The sequence below is a fragment of the Arachis ipaensis genome, chromosome B8 (assembly GCF_059453495.1).
Source record: "Arachis ipaensis isolate K30076 ecotype BB chromosome B8, ASM5945349v1, whole genome shotgun sequence".
Taxonomy (NCBI): domain Eukaryota; kingdom Viridiplantae; phylum Streptophyta; class Magnoliopsida; order Fabales; family Fabaceae; genus Arachis; species Arachis ipaensis.
In genome coordinates, this window is record NC_142443.1 from 61158166 (window position 1) to 61170925 (window position 12760).

The window sequence follows — 12760 nt, forward strand, 5'->3', positions numbered from 1 at the left end:
TTCTCTGCTGATTTTTCGCTTTATTTCGAGAAAGTTTGCGCCTTTTGCTGTTTTTCTGCCTTGGCCTTTTTTGGAACTTCTGATAAACTGTAGGAGGGTGGACCTTTTGCGTTTTCGCTTCCTTTGTTTTTCTTTCTGTATTTTATTTTGATGAGTGCCGGGATGTAGGCTGTAGAAGTAACTTGAAAGTCCTTATTTGTTTACTGCCTCCAAGGGATGCCCCAAGGGCTTTGGTTTGAGTCTTGGGGTTTTCCTTTCCTGTTTGTTTATCTGTCGAGTTGTTTTGCCCCTCATCTGAGATGTTTTGTTAGTAATCCACTCTTCTTTTCTTTTGTAGGATTTAGTTGACCTCATGTCTTCCCGATATAACGTTGTAGAGATGCCTTCCCAGGTTCCCGCGGGTATGGCTGACTGAGTGGACTCCATGGTTCTCATGTGTGTCTCGTTGGTTGATTCTGATTTTTGTGCTCAGCTTAGGCAGTTTCATAGTATCTGTAGTAATTCTGGAGATGAGAAGAACTATGAACTTGTCCCCCCTCTTCTGACGAGAGAGTCTACTTTTCAACTCGGGTTGTTGATGGTCGCCCTTTCTTTTATGCTTATGATTTTTTCTTTGGTCAGCTGGGTATCACCCTTCCTTTTACCAAATTTGAAGCCGATCTGTTATGGTCTTGTAATGTTGCCCCTTCTCAACTTCACCCCAATTCCTAGGGTTTTATTAAAATTTTCCAATGGTTGTGCGATGGTTTTGGTATTCCTGCTTCCTAATCTCTCTTTTTCTATCTGTTTGTCTTGACTAAGCCCGGTGTGGTAAAAAAGAAGTCAGCTTGGGTCTCCTTTCGTTCTACCCAAGGAAAGAAGGTTTTTTCCATGTTTGACGAGTTGTTCCGTGATTTTAAAAACTACTTTTTCAAGGTCCGAGCTGTTGAAGGAGCTCGGCCCTTTTTTCTGGATGAGAATGACGAACCTGCTTTTCCCTTGGAATGGCAAAAAGACGTGAGGGTCTCCCGGTATTCGTGGGAAATGTTGGATGAGGCTGAGCAAGCCTTTGTGACTATCTTGGAAGAACGCTGGGGTCAACCTCCTCATCTTGATATAAAGAAATTTCTAACCAATCCTTCTCTTCTTCAAACTGAACTGGGTATCTTGTGTTTCTTTTATTATCTTGTTTATGTTGCTTGTAGCTGTCTTTTCCGACTTATCTGACTTGTAGCTGAATTTTCTGTTTTGCTTGCAGAGGCAATGAAGAATAATGAAGCTATGAAAGCTTTTAAGAGGGCACAGAGGGTGACTGCTGCCAGAAATGTTGCTGCCAGGGCAGCTGGGGAGGGATCCTCCCAGGTGCGCGAGAAGCCATCAGTGCAGAGTTTTGCCGGGGTGAAGAAAGTGATCCCTACACCCCGAGTTCGTTTGGTAGATCCTCAGGTCACCTCTGCTGCTCCTTCTGTTGCTCCTCCCAATGAAAAACAAAAGACTGCTGAGCCCTTCAACCTCGATGCTCCTGATTTTAATGCTATTGAATTCGTGGATCAACAAATCGGTCCCTACGGCGCTCTCTCCATGGACAATGTGTCCATCCTTCATCACTTGGAATTCATGGCCCGAAATCATGTGAAGATGGCATATATGTCGGCTGCCATATATCGGACTGCTCAGAATCTCCCTCTCCATGCCACTAAAGCGTTTATAGAGGAGGCGAAACAAGAGTTTGATCGGATGAAGGAGTTAAAGGAGGAGCTTGAGACGAAGGTGGCCAAGCTGGAGAAGGACTTGAAAAATGAGGAGGCGAGTTCTCAATCATTGGCAGCTTCGTTGAGGTTGGCTGAGGACGCAGTCTTGATGCACAAGGATAGTTACGTTACCTCTTATCGAGAGGTGATGCGCCTGAGGGAGGAGCTCGACCATGCCCGGGAAGATTATTCTGAGCTTCAAGGTCATCTCGTTGGCAGCGTGACTGCTGCTTACGAGAACTTGAAGGAGCAAGTTCAGGTCATTGCTCCCGAGGCCGATCTCACCCTTTTTAGCCTGGATAATATTGTCAGAGATGGCAAAATTGTCCCTGATGATGAGGGTGATGATGATGAGGTTGTTCCTCCCCCTGTGTCCTCTGCTAAAGTGCCGACTTCTTCTGTTCCTCCGGTTGTACCTGATTTGGATTGCCAGATTCTGAACCGGGAGGATGGAACTGTAGACGCCGTACTGATTCAGACTCGTCCTCCTTCTCCTTGTCCTGATGCTGCCAAGAAGGCTCCTGATGCTTGCTGATCTCTTTCCTGGGAATTTGTGTAGTTGGCCCGGCTTGTGGGCTTTTTAAAACTTTCTTATTTATTTATTGACGCTTTCCTAGTTGCTTTTCTAGCAACTTTTATTTTGACAAACAAAAAAGGTAGCTCGCCATCCTTAGATTTTGCTGGCCTTCGAGGCTTTTGCAACTTTGTAGATTTTACATAATGCCTTTTGATTTGCCATTTTTCTGTTTTCTACTGATGTGTGATATCTTGTGGCTCGACCTCCTTAGGTTATTTGGTTGTTTGTAGCTTGAATCCTTTGAGGTTACGATTTGTGAGGTCCAACTTGTTTCTCAGCTTTCCGTATTTGTGACTAGTTCCTTTGCGTTGGTCCCTTTTTAAGTTATTATTGTAATCCTCTCTTTTAGAGATTACTTTTTTATAACTTGTCTACAGGAGATTGACTTCGTTAGGTCGATCTCTTTTTGGTTATTTTTGTAATCCTCTTTCTTGGACCTTTGTCAGGTCTCTTTCAGGGATTACTTTGATAACTTATCAATAGTAGGAGTCCGACTTGGTTATGTCGGTCTCCCTTAAGTTATTTTTTGTAGTCCTCTTTCTTGGATCTTTGTCAGATCTCTTTCAGGGACTACTTTGATAACTTTTTGGTAGTAGGAGTCCGTCTTGGTTATGTCGGTCTCCCTTAAGTTATTTTTTGTAGTCCTCTTTCTTGGATCTTTGTCAGATCTCTTTCAGGGACTACTTTGATAACTTTTTGGTAGTAGGAGTCCGTCTTTGTTATATCGGTCTCCCTTAAGTTATTTTTTGTAGTCCTCTTTCTTGGATCTTTGTCAGATCTCTTTCAGGGACTACTTTGATAACATTTTGGTAGTAGGAGTCCGACTTGGTTGTGTCGGTCTCTCTTAAGTTATTTTTTGTAGTCCTCTTTCTTGGATCTTTGTCAGATCTCTTTCAGGGACTACTTTAATAACTTTTTGGTTTGGGCTGACTTTGTTATGTCGGGCCCTTCTAAGTTAAAGTAATCCTCTTTAATAGGGTTGGCCAGACCTCTTTCCAGGGTTTACTTATAACTTGGTTTGACTTGGTTCGACTTCTTAATGTTCGACTAGTCTTTAAGTTATTATTTTAGCGATCCGTAAGACCTCGTCAGGTTCTTTTTTAGATCACTTTCGATAACTTCTTACATTATTCTGTGTTCATCTTTGCCGATTTGTAGAAAGTGGTTGTCATCTCTAGATCGTCCTTTGGGTGAATCGCGTTTTCACCTTTATCGGACGGTTGTCTTTATCGTGATCGTGCAGTGAAATTCTTTTTCACTTTCTGCCGATCTGTTGCTTTATAATCGGACGATGAATGCTTCAGATTAATGCGTCTTGAAATCTTTGTAGAATATCTAAAATATATTTTATTTAAAGGAAAAGTGCAAATAGATACATATGGGATTGTCTGAGTCTCAACTTGGTGCCTCATTAAAAAACCTTTTCAGGAAAAAGAGTGCATCCAATGATGAGATCTTTTTATCTTTTCTTAACTGTAGTACCTTCTTAGGTTGCAAGCGTGCCATGACCTGGAAAGCTCTCATCCATCGAGTTCAAACAGTCTGTAGTAGCCCTTTCCAAGTACTTCTACAACTCGGTAGGGTCCTTTCCAGTTTGCTGCCAGCTTTCCTTCTCCTGGTCGAGTTGTTCCGATATCATTTCGGATTAGGATGAGATCATTCTCTGCAAAACTTCTCGGCACTACCTTTTGATTATATCTGGAAGCCATTCGGCGCTTTAGAGCTTCTTCCTTGATCCGAGCTCTTTCCTGGAGTTCGGGTAACATGTCCAGCTATTCTCTCTGAAGTTGGGAGTTTGCTCCCTCATTGTAGTGAACTACTCTGGGCGACCCTTCCTCGATCTCTACTGGAATCATTGCCTCTATTCCGTATGCTAATCGGAAGGAGGATTCCTTCATGGTGGAATGTGGCGTTGTTCGATATGCCCATAGGACCTGTGGAAGCTCTTCTGCCCAGGCTCCCTTTGCATCTTGTAATCTCCGTTTTAATCCAGCCAATATGACTTTGTTAGCAGCTTCGGCCTGTCCGTTGGCTTGTGGATGTTCAACGGAGGTGTACTGGTGCTTTATATTCAAGTCGGCTACTAGTTTTCTGAAGCCTGCATCTGTGAATTGAGTGCCATTGTCTGTGGTTATTGAATATGGAACCCCGAACCTCATGACAATGTTTCTATATAAGAATTTTTGGCTTCTTTGAGCGGTGGCATTGGCTAGGGGCTCTGCCTCGATCCACTTTGTAAAGTAATCTACCCCTACTATGAGGAATTTAAATTGTCCTGATCCCTGTGGGAAAGGGCCGAGAAGATCAAGTCCCCATTTTGCAAACGGCCAAGGCGAGGTCACGCTGATGAGCTCTTCTGGCGGGGCGATGTGAAAGTTGGCATGTTTCTGACATGGTGGGCATGTCTTTACAAATTCTATGGCTTCTTTCTGTAGAGTTGGCCAATAAAATCCCGCCCGAAGCACTTTTTTGGTGAGAGCTCGTGCTCCGAGATGATTGCCACAGATACCGCCGTGTATTTCTTCTAGCACTTCTCTTGTGTTGGAGGTTGGCACACATTTTAGTAAAGGTGTTGAGATTCCTCTTTTGTACAGGATGTTGTATATGATGGTGTAGTACTGTGCCTCCCTTTTTAACCTTTTTGCCTCCTTTTCTTCTATGGGGAGCGTTCCTGTTTTGAGGTAGTTGGTTATAGGGGTCATCCATCCTTGGTCCTGACTTATTATAGTCAGGACTTTTTCCTCTTCCGTGATTGACGGGTTCTGCAACATTTCCTGGATGAGGTTTCTATTGTTACCCCCTGGTTTGGTGCTGGCTAGTTTTGAGAGTGCATCAGCTCGGGCATTTTATTCGCGGGGTATGTGGCAGATCTTATACTCCCCGATTTGTCCAAGCTGTTCCTTGGTTTTATCCATATACTTTTTCATGGTGGGATCTTTGGCTTAGTAGCTCCCTGTTATTTATGATGTAACCACTTGTGAATCGCTGTAAATGTTGAGTTTTTGAGCTCCGACCTCTTTAGCCAGCTTCAAGCCAGCTAATAATGCTTCATATTCCGCCTGGTTGTTTGAGGCCGGGAACCCGAACTTGAGGGAGAGCTCAACTTGGGTTCCTTGGTTGCTTTCTATTATCACGCCTGCGCCACTTCCAGTCTTATTTGAAGAACCATCCACGTAAAGGTTCCATTCTGTGGGGGTTTCTAGGGCATCTGTGAATTCTGCGATAAAGTCGGCCAGATATTGTGATTTGATTGCCGTCCGAGCTTCATATTAGAGATCAAACTCTGACAACTCGATTGCCCATTGTAAGATTCTGCTTGCTAGATCTGTTTTCTGCAATATTCCTTTTATGGATTGGTTAGTTCGAACCTTAATGGTGTGAGCCTGGAAGTACGGGCGGAGTCATCAAGATGTTAGGATAAGAGTATAGGTGAATTTTTCTATTTTTTGGTAGTTCAGCTCGGATCCCTGTAGTGCCTTGCTAATGAAGTAGACAGGTTGTTGTCCATTTTTGTCTTCTCTGACTAGTGCTAATGCTACTACCTTGCTTCCCACTGCGAGGTATAATATGAGTGGTTCTCCAACTCGCGGTCGGGATAGGATAGGTGGCTGTCCTAAGAACTTCTTGAGGTCTTGGAAGGCTTGCTCGCACTCTATTATCCATTCGAATTGTTTTTCCTTTCTTAAAGTAGCATAGAAGGGAAGAGATCTTATCGCGGCTCCTGCTAAGAATCGGGATAGGGCGGCCAGTCTCCCGTTGAGTTGCTGTACTTCTTTAACACAGGTTGGGCTCTTCATGTTGAGTATGGCCTGACATTTGTCTGGATTTGCTTCAATTCCTCTTTGAGTGAGCATGAAGCCTAAGAATTTGCCTGCTTCTACTGCAAAGGTGCATTTCGCGGGATTGAGTCGCATGTCATGCTTCCTTATGGTGTCGAATACTTGAGCCAGGTCGGACAATAGTGTCTCTTCGCTTTGTGTTTTTATTAGCATGTCGTCCACATAGACCTCCATGATCTTTCCGATGTGATCCGAGAAAACTTTATTCATTAGTATTTGATAAGTAGCTCCTGCGTTCTTGAGACCGAAGGGCATCACGATGTAACAGTAGTTCGCCTTTGGTGTTAAAAACGAGGTCTTTTCTTGATCTGGTGGATACATGGGAATTTGGTTGTATCCTGAATATGCATCCATAAACGAGAGATATTTATATCCAGAGGAAGCATCTACCAGGGCGTCAATACTTGGGAGTGGGTATGGATCTTTTGGACAAGCTTTGTTGAGATCGGTGTAATCGGTGCACATTCGCCACTTCCCATTCGATTTTTTCACCAAGATGACGTTGGCTAGCCATAGCGGGTATTTAACTTCTCTTATAAATCCGACTTCCAGCAGTGCCTGTACTTGCTCTTCCACAGCCTGGGATCGCTCTGGCCCAAGCTTTCTTCGTCTCTGTTGTACCGGTCGAGATCCTGGGTAGACCGCCAACTTGTGGCACATTAGCCTAGGGTCTATGCCTGGCATGTCCGCGGCTTTCCACGCAAAGAGGTCGACATTATCTCGTAAGAATTGTATTAGCAATTCTTTTAAATCTCCTTTGAGGAACGTGCCGATATTAGTTGTTTTTTCCAAGGTGTCCCCGATCTGAATTTTTTCTATCTCGCCCTCTGGTTGGGGACGAAGATCTTCTCGTCGTTGAACTCCGCCCAACTCGATTGCATGTAACTCTTCTCCTTTGCCTCTGAGGTTTAGGCTTTCGTTATAACAGCGACGTGCCATCTTTTGGTCAGCTTTTATCGTGGCTATCCCTTTTGGAGTTGGGAACTTCATACATAGGTGTGGGGTCGAGACTATTGCACCGAGTTGGTTGAGTGTTGTCCGACCTATGAGAGCATTGTAAGCTGAACTTACATCGACTACGATGTAGTCTATTTTGAGGGTCCTGGATTGGTCTCCTTTTCCGAAGGTTGTATGTAGTGATATATATCCTAGTGGTCGAACCGGGGTATCTCCTAACCCGAACAGACTATTTGGATATGCCTTAAGTTCTTTTTCTTCTAAGCCAAGTTTATCAAAGGCTGTCTTGAATAAGATGTCGGCAGAACTCCCTTGGTCTATTAAGGTGTGGTGTAGGTTGGCGTTTGCCAATATGATGGTGATGACCATGGGATCGTCGTGTCCTGTGATGATGCCGGACGCGTCCTCCTTAGTGAATGTTATCGCTGGGATGTTGAGTGCTTCCTCCTCTCCTTCGACATGATATACTTCTTTGAGATACCTTTTGCGGGAAGATTTGGAGATCCCTCCTGCTGCAAATCCGCCATGTATCATGTGGACATGTCTTTCTGGTGTCTGAGGTGATCGTTCTGTTCGTTCGGTATCTTCTTCCCTTCGTCTTTTTCTTTGATCATCATCTCGGGTGGCCAGGAATCGATCTAATTTTCCTTCCCTCACCAATTTTTCTATGATATTTTTTAAGTCGAAGTATTCGTTGGTGGCGTGTCCTCTGACCCGATGATATTCACAATATTCCTTCCAATTTCCTCCTCCCCTTTTTCCTTTGAGGGGCCGTGCTGGGGGAATTTTTTCTGTATGGCAGACCTCTTTGTATATTTCGACTAGGGATGCTCTGTGGGGAGTATAATTATGGTATTTTTTAATTTTCTCCCCTTGTCGGTCTTCTTTTCTTTTAGATTCCTTGTCTCTGTCACGGTAGGAGGCCCCCGATTTTGAGGTCTCTCCTAACCGAGCGTTTTCTTCCATGTTGATGTATTTCTCTGCCCGTTCCTGCACTTCGTCTAAGGAGGTCGGGTACTTTTTTGATATAGACTGGCTGAAAGGTCCCTCTCATAGGCCGTTGATAAGTCCCATGATGGCGGCCTCCGTGGGTAAGCTTTGTATGCCCATGCATGTTTTGTTGAATCTTTCCATGTAGTTGCGGAGGCTCTCCCGATCTCCTTGCTTGATCCCTAGTAGACTGGGGGCGTGTTTAGCTTTATCTTTCTGGATGGAGAATCTGGCAAGGAACTTTCCGGCTAGGTCGTCGAAGTTTGAGATGGACTTGGGAGGTAAGCTGTCGAACCATCTGATCGCCGTCTTCGTGAGGGTTGTCGGAAAGGCTTTGCAGCGAACGGCATCTGAGGCATCGGTAAGGTACATTCTGCTTCTGAAATTGCTGAGATGATGGTTGGGATCGGTGGTGCCGTCGTACAAAATCATATCTGGGAGTTTGAAGTCTTTTGGAATTTTGGTTTTCATGATTTCCCTGGTGAACGGATCCTGTTCTTTGCATGAGCTTTCCTTAGGAGTGACCCGAGGGGCTTTTAATTTGAGATCGGCTTCTAATTGCTGTAACTTGTCTTCCAATTCTCGACGTCGCCGTACTTCTTTTTGTAGATCTTTTTTGATTTCTCGTTGTCGTTGGGTTTCTTCTTTAAGTTGCTTCAAGCGATCTTGAAGGGATTCTATTGCTCCCGGTTTAGCTGAATTTTTGTCTCCATTGGATTCCAAAGTGTCTTTTGGTGGGGTGTCTGCATTTTTGTACGGTGTTCTATTTTCTAGATCAGAGTCGTGGTCGTTGTCATGGTTGTCCGCCATGGTGATGGGATGACTTCCAGGTTCCCCGGCAACGGCGCCAATGTTCCGAGGGTTACCTGAAACTGTAGGTCGATCTCGGACGAGATCTTCTGTGCTGGTCGGAACCGATGTGTCCGGCTGGTGAATGGTGACCGGAGCTGGTACGTCCGACTTGTTTGGACTTGAACGTGCTGCTGATCCTCTGTCACCGAAGGGTGGGGGGTACCTGCAAGAGACTCTGATGCTTAAGTTAGCATGGGTATTAAACAGGTGTTATGTAGAATCAGAGTATGAGTTATACCTGGGTGCTCCAGTGTATTTATAGTAATGTGGGCTGACCTTTCGGGTAAGATAAGTTAGTTACTTTATCTTATCTTATCTTATTTTGAGTGAAGTCAGCTTATCTTCAAGGGGACCACCTTTATCTCTATAGGCTTGAAGTGCCTTTGGATTTAGGTTGTGTTCCTCCATTTGGGCCCTTTACTTGGCTCTTTTGTTGACACGGCCGAGTTCTTTAAGAAAAAGTTGGTCCGCTCGACCTGAAGAGGTCGGTCGCTTTATCATTGATCATTCTGGGTCGGATAGCTCGACCCAGGGTATGAACAGGTTCTATCCCAAATTTTAGTGAATGAGGTAAGGTTTCTCAAGAACCCTTGTACATTGATTAATTGTGAGTATTAGGTTTTGATTTAGAATAATGGACATATAGAATCAAACAAATCAAATATTACTGATGATGCCCAAAAGCATGGGTTTGGATTTTTGCACTAAAGATAGAATTAATATTGCAGGTATAGTCCAAACCCAACCATTGATCATCAATTAAATTATAATCCTAAAGATGTCACAATCAATACAAAATAACCGGGAGTTTTAAATCCCGCATCGTCTTCCCAAGGAACTAATTCCAAAGAGTGCACACAATTTTGGTTGTGGGAAACAAGGTGTGTTTTCAATGATAAGGAAGCAAACAAATAAAGAGATAAAAGAACAAGACAAAATTGCAATTAATAAAGCAATAAAGGAATAAAAGAACTATGTATGTAATATAAACAAGTAAGACTCAAATTTGATGGGAAAGTAGTTTAAAACATAAATGAAACCTTGACTTGGGATGAGTTATGGAATCCCTTCCTTGCCATAACCATAACTATGATAATTATGATGGATTAATCTCACTAAGTCAACCCTTAACATCGAAAGATAAGTTAAGTGAGCGTAATTGTTATTAGTCCACAAATCCTAGCTAACTTACTAAATTAACTGGTAAAAAGCTAGCGTTAGTGGAAACAATAATAACTAACAACCCAAGAATTATCACTAAATGTTAGACATTATGGCTCTAGCAATCCATACACTCATTTTTCCCAAGTCAAGGTGTGGAAATTACCCAATAATCAAAATTGACATTTCATCAAACACATAGAGGGCATAAACATAAAACATGGCAAAATTGGGAAAATAGTAAAAGCTATGAACCATAAATGATCAAAATCAATAAAAGCAACTCAAACAAACATATAAAAGCCATCAAACATCAAATTAAAAAATTAGGAATCCAAAATTGCAAGACTATGTATGTATTGATAAAAGGAAATTAAAGTAGAAGAAATTGTAGAACAGGTAGTGCAATAAAAGAGGAATTAAAGAAATACTTACAAGGAGATGGCAAAATCCAAAAGCAAAACTTGAACTATAAAATTCTACATTGAAAACCTAATTAAAACCCTAATGAACTAGAGAGAAAACCTAAGCTAACTACCTTAAAACTACTCCTAAAAATGTGTTGTATGAAGTATGGTAATGTATGTTATGATATATGGTTGCTTCCCCCTTCAAATATACTCCAAAGACTTCAAAAATGGGCCAAAAAGCCCCCAAAACGCGAGTCCACGTGCAATTTTAATGGAGGCACGCGCTGTTACCTGTGCGGACGCACAGGTCTATGCATGGACACAGACCTGTGCGGACGCATAGGTCTTGATTTCCATTCTGCCCTGAGCATGGGCATAGCCTGTGCGTGGGCACAGAGGGTGTGCGTGGGAACAGGTTGAAATGCTTTTCTCCTTTGTTTTCTTCATGTTTTCTCCCTTTTTGCATGCTTTCTTCCACTTCTACCAAACCATTCTTGTCTCTAGGACCTGAAATCACTCAACAAACATATCACAATATCGAATGGAATAAAAGTGGGATTAGATTGCTTAATTTAAGCACAAAAACGCATATTTTCACATTTAGGTTCAATTTAGGGATCAAACACAAAAGTTTGCTATTTTGGTGAATAAGTGTGAGTTATGTGATGAAATCCATCCAATTATAGCCAAAATATATCATTAAATGTGGATTCATCAATTCCCCAATACTTAAACAATAGCATGTCCTCATGCTAAACACATAAAAAGGAGAAGGATAAAAGGGCAAGCAACTTATTAAATGCATCTACCTACATGCATGTATACTATATACTATTTATGTTTATCTATACTATCTATAGTTTTCTATTGATTTGGTGAGGACAAACAATCAAATTTCCAAGTAAGTATAAACATTTGGGGCAAAGCAAAGAAGTAGCTCAATGCAAGCGAAATCTAGAGAATTGATTCAAGTTTCAAAATGAAGCAACTTGAAAGAATGCATGATAAGAAGGGTAGAGACATAGAATTGAGTGATCGAACCCTCACTAGGTGTGTATACACTCTTATCACTTGGTGTTTAGGGTTTAATCACTCAAGTCTCCTATAATCATAATTTTAAGAAATTGCTTTTCATCTAACAATCAACAAGTATTTGATGCATGCATGCAAGTATCATGAGGCTTTAGAAGGTTGTAATGGGGTTGGGGTAATGGTAAGATGAATATATGGCTAAGTGGACTAAAAGATTGAATATTTGATTAGCTTTAGTATCCAACTCAACCTATATCAATCAAATCACAACAATGCATCCTTGCCACCCATTACTTCTTTTCACACACACATTCATGCCTTAGTTCTATTCAAAACACATATGCATTTCTTATTCATTTTTTTTCTTTGGGATAACTTTTGTTCCCTCTTATTATAATTTTTTTTTTCATTTCATTTTTTTATTTTGTTTTTCTTTTCTATTTCTTTTTCTTTTTCTATGACAAATGCATACGGTTAAAGCAAAATTGAAACATGAATGTGCACCCATTTTTCAAATTTTTGTTTTCAATTATTACCCAAAACAAAATTTTTCTCTACCAATACTTTCCAAAATTTCCCCCACACTTAAATGACACACACTTCTCAACCTAAGCTAATCAAAGATTAAATTTAAGGTTATTCATGGTTTTCTGCTTAGGGTTGTGATGTGCTAACAATTAGAATAAAAGGGATTAAAAAGCTCAAGATTGGCTAACAATGGTAGATGTAAGGGTAGGTCCATATGGGTGAGTGAGCTTGATTCAAAGATAGCCTCAATCATGCTAAATGCATTCAAGACATCAAACATCGGAAATAAAGAATCAAGCAGAACCAAGATCACAATCATAGAAGGAGAAAAATCACACTATGAACAAAATTAGTGGTTAGAATATGTAACCACTCATTAAAGCTCAAAAACTCACAAGGCATTTTATTCTATTTCTCTTCTATGTTCCACAAAAATTCATTCAAGCAAGTTAAAAAAAACCAATTTTCCAAATCAATTCAATAGAATACCCTAAAAACAAAATTCTTAAAAATCTTTGTTGTTTTTCACCAAAATTATTTCCTATATGTTTGTATGTATGTTGTGATGGATGCACATTTTTTAAAAATTTCCTAGTTCTATTCCTAATTTTCAACATCACAAAAATTAACATGAATAATTAGGATCAAAATTGAACTAGTCACTATGCTATTTATAACATCCAA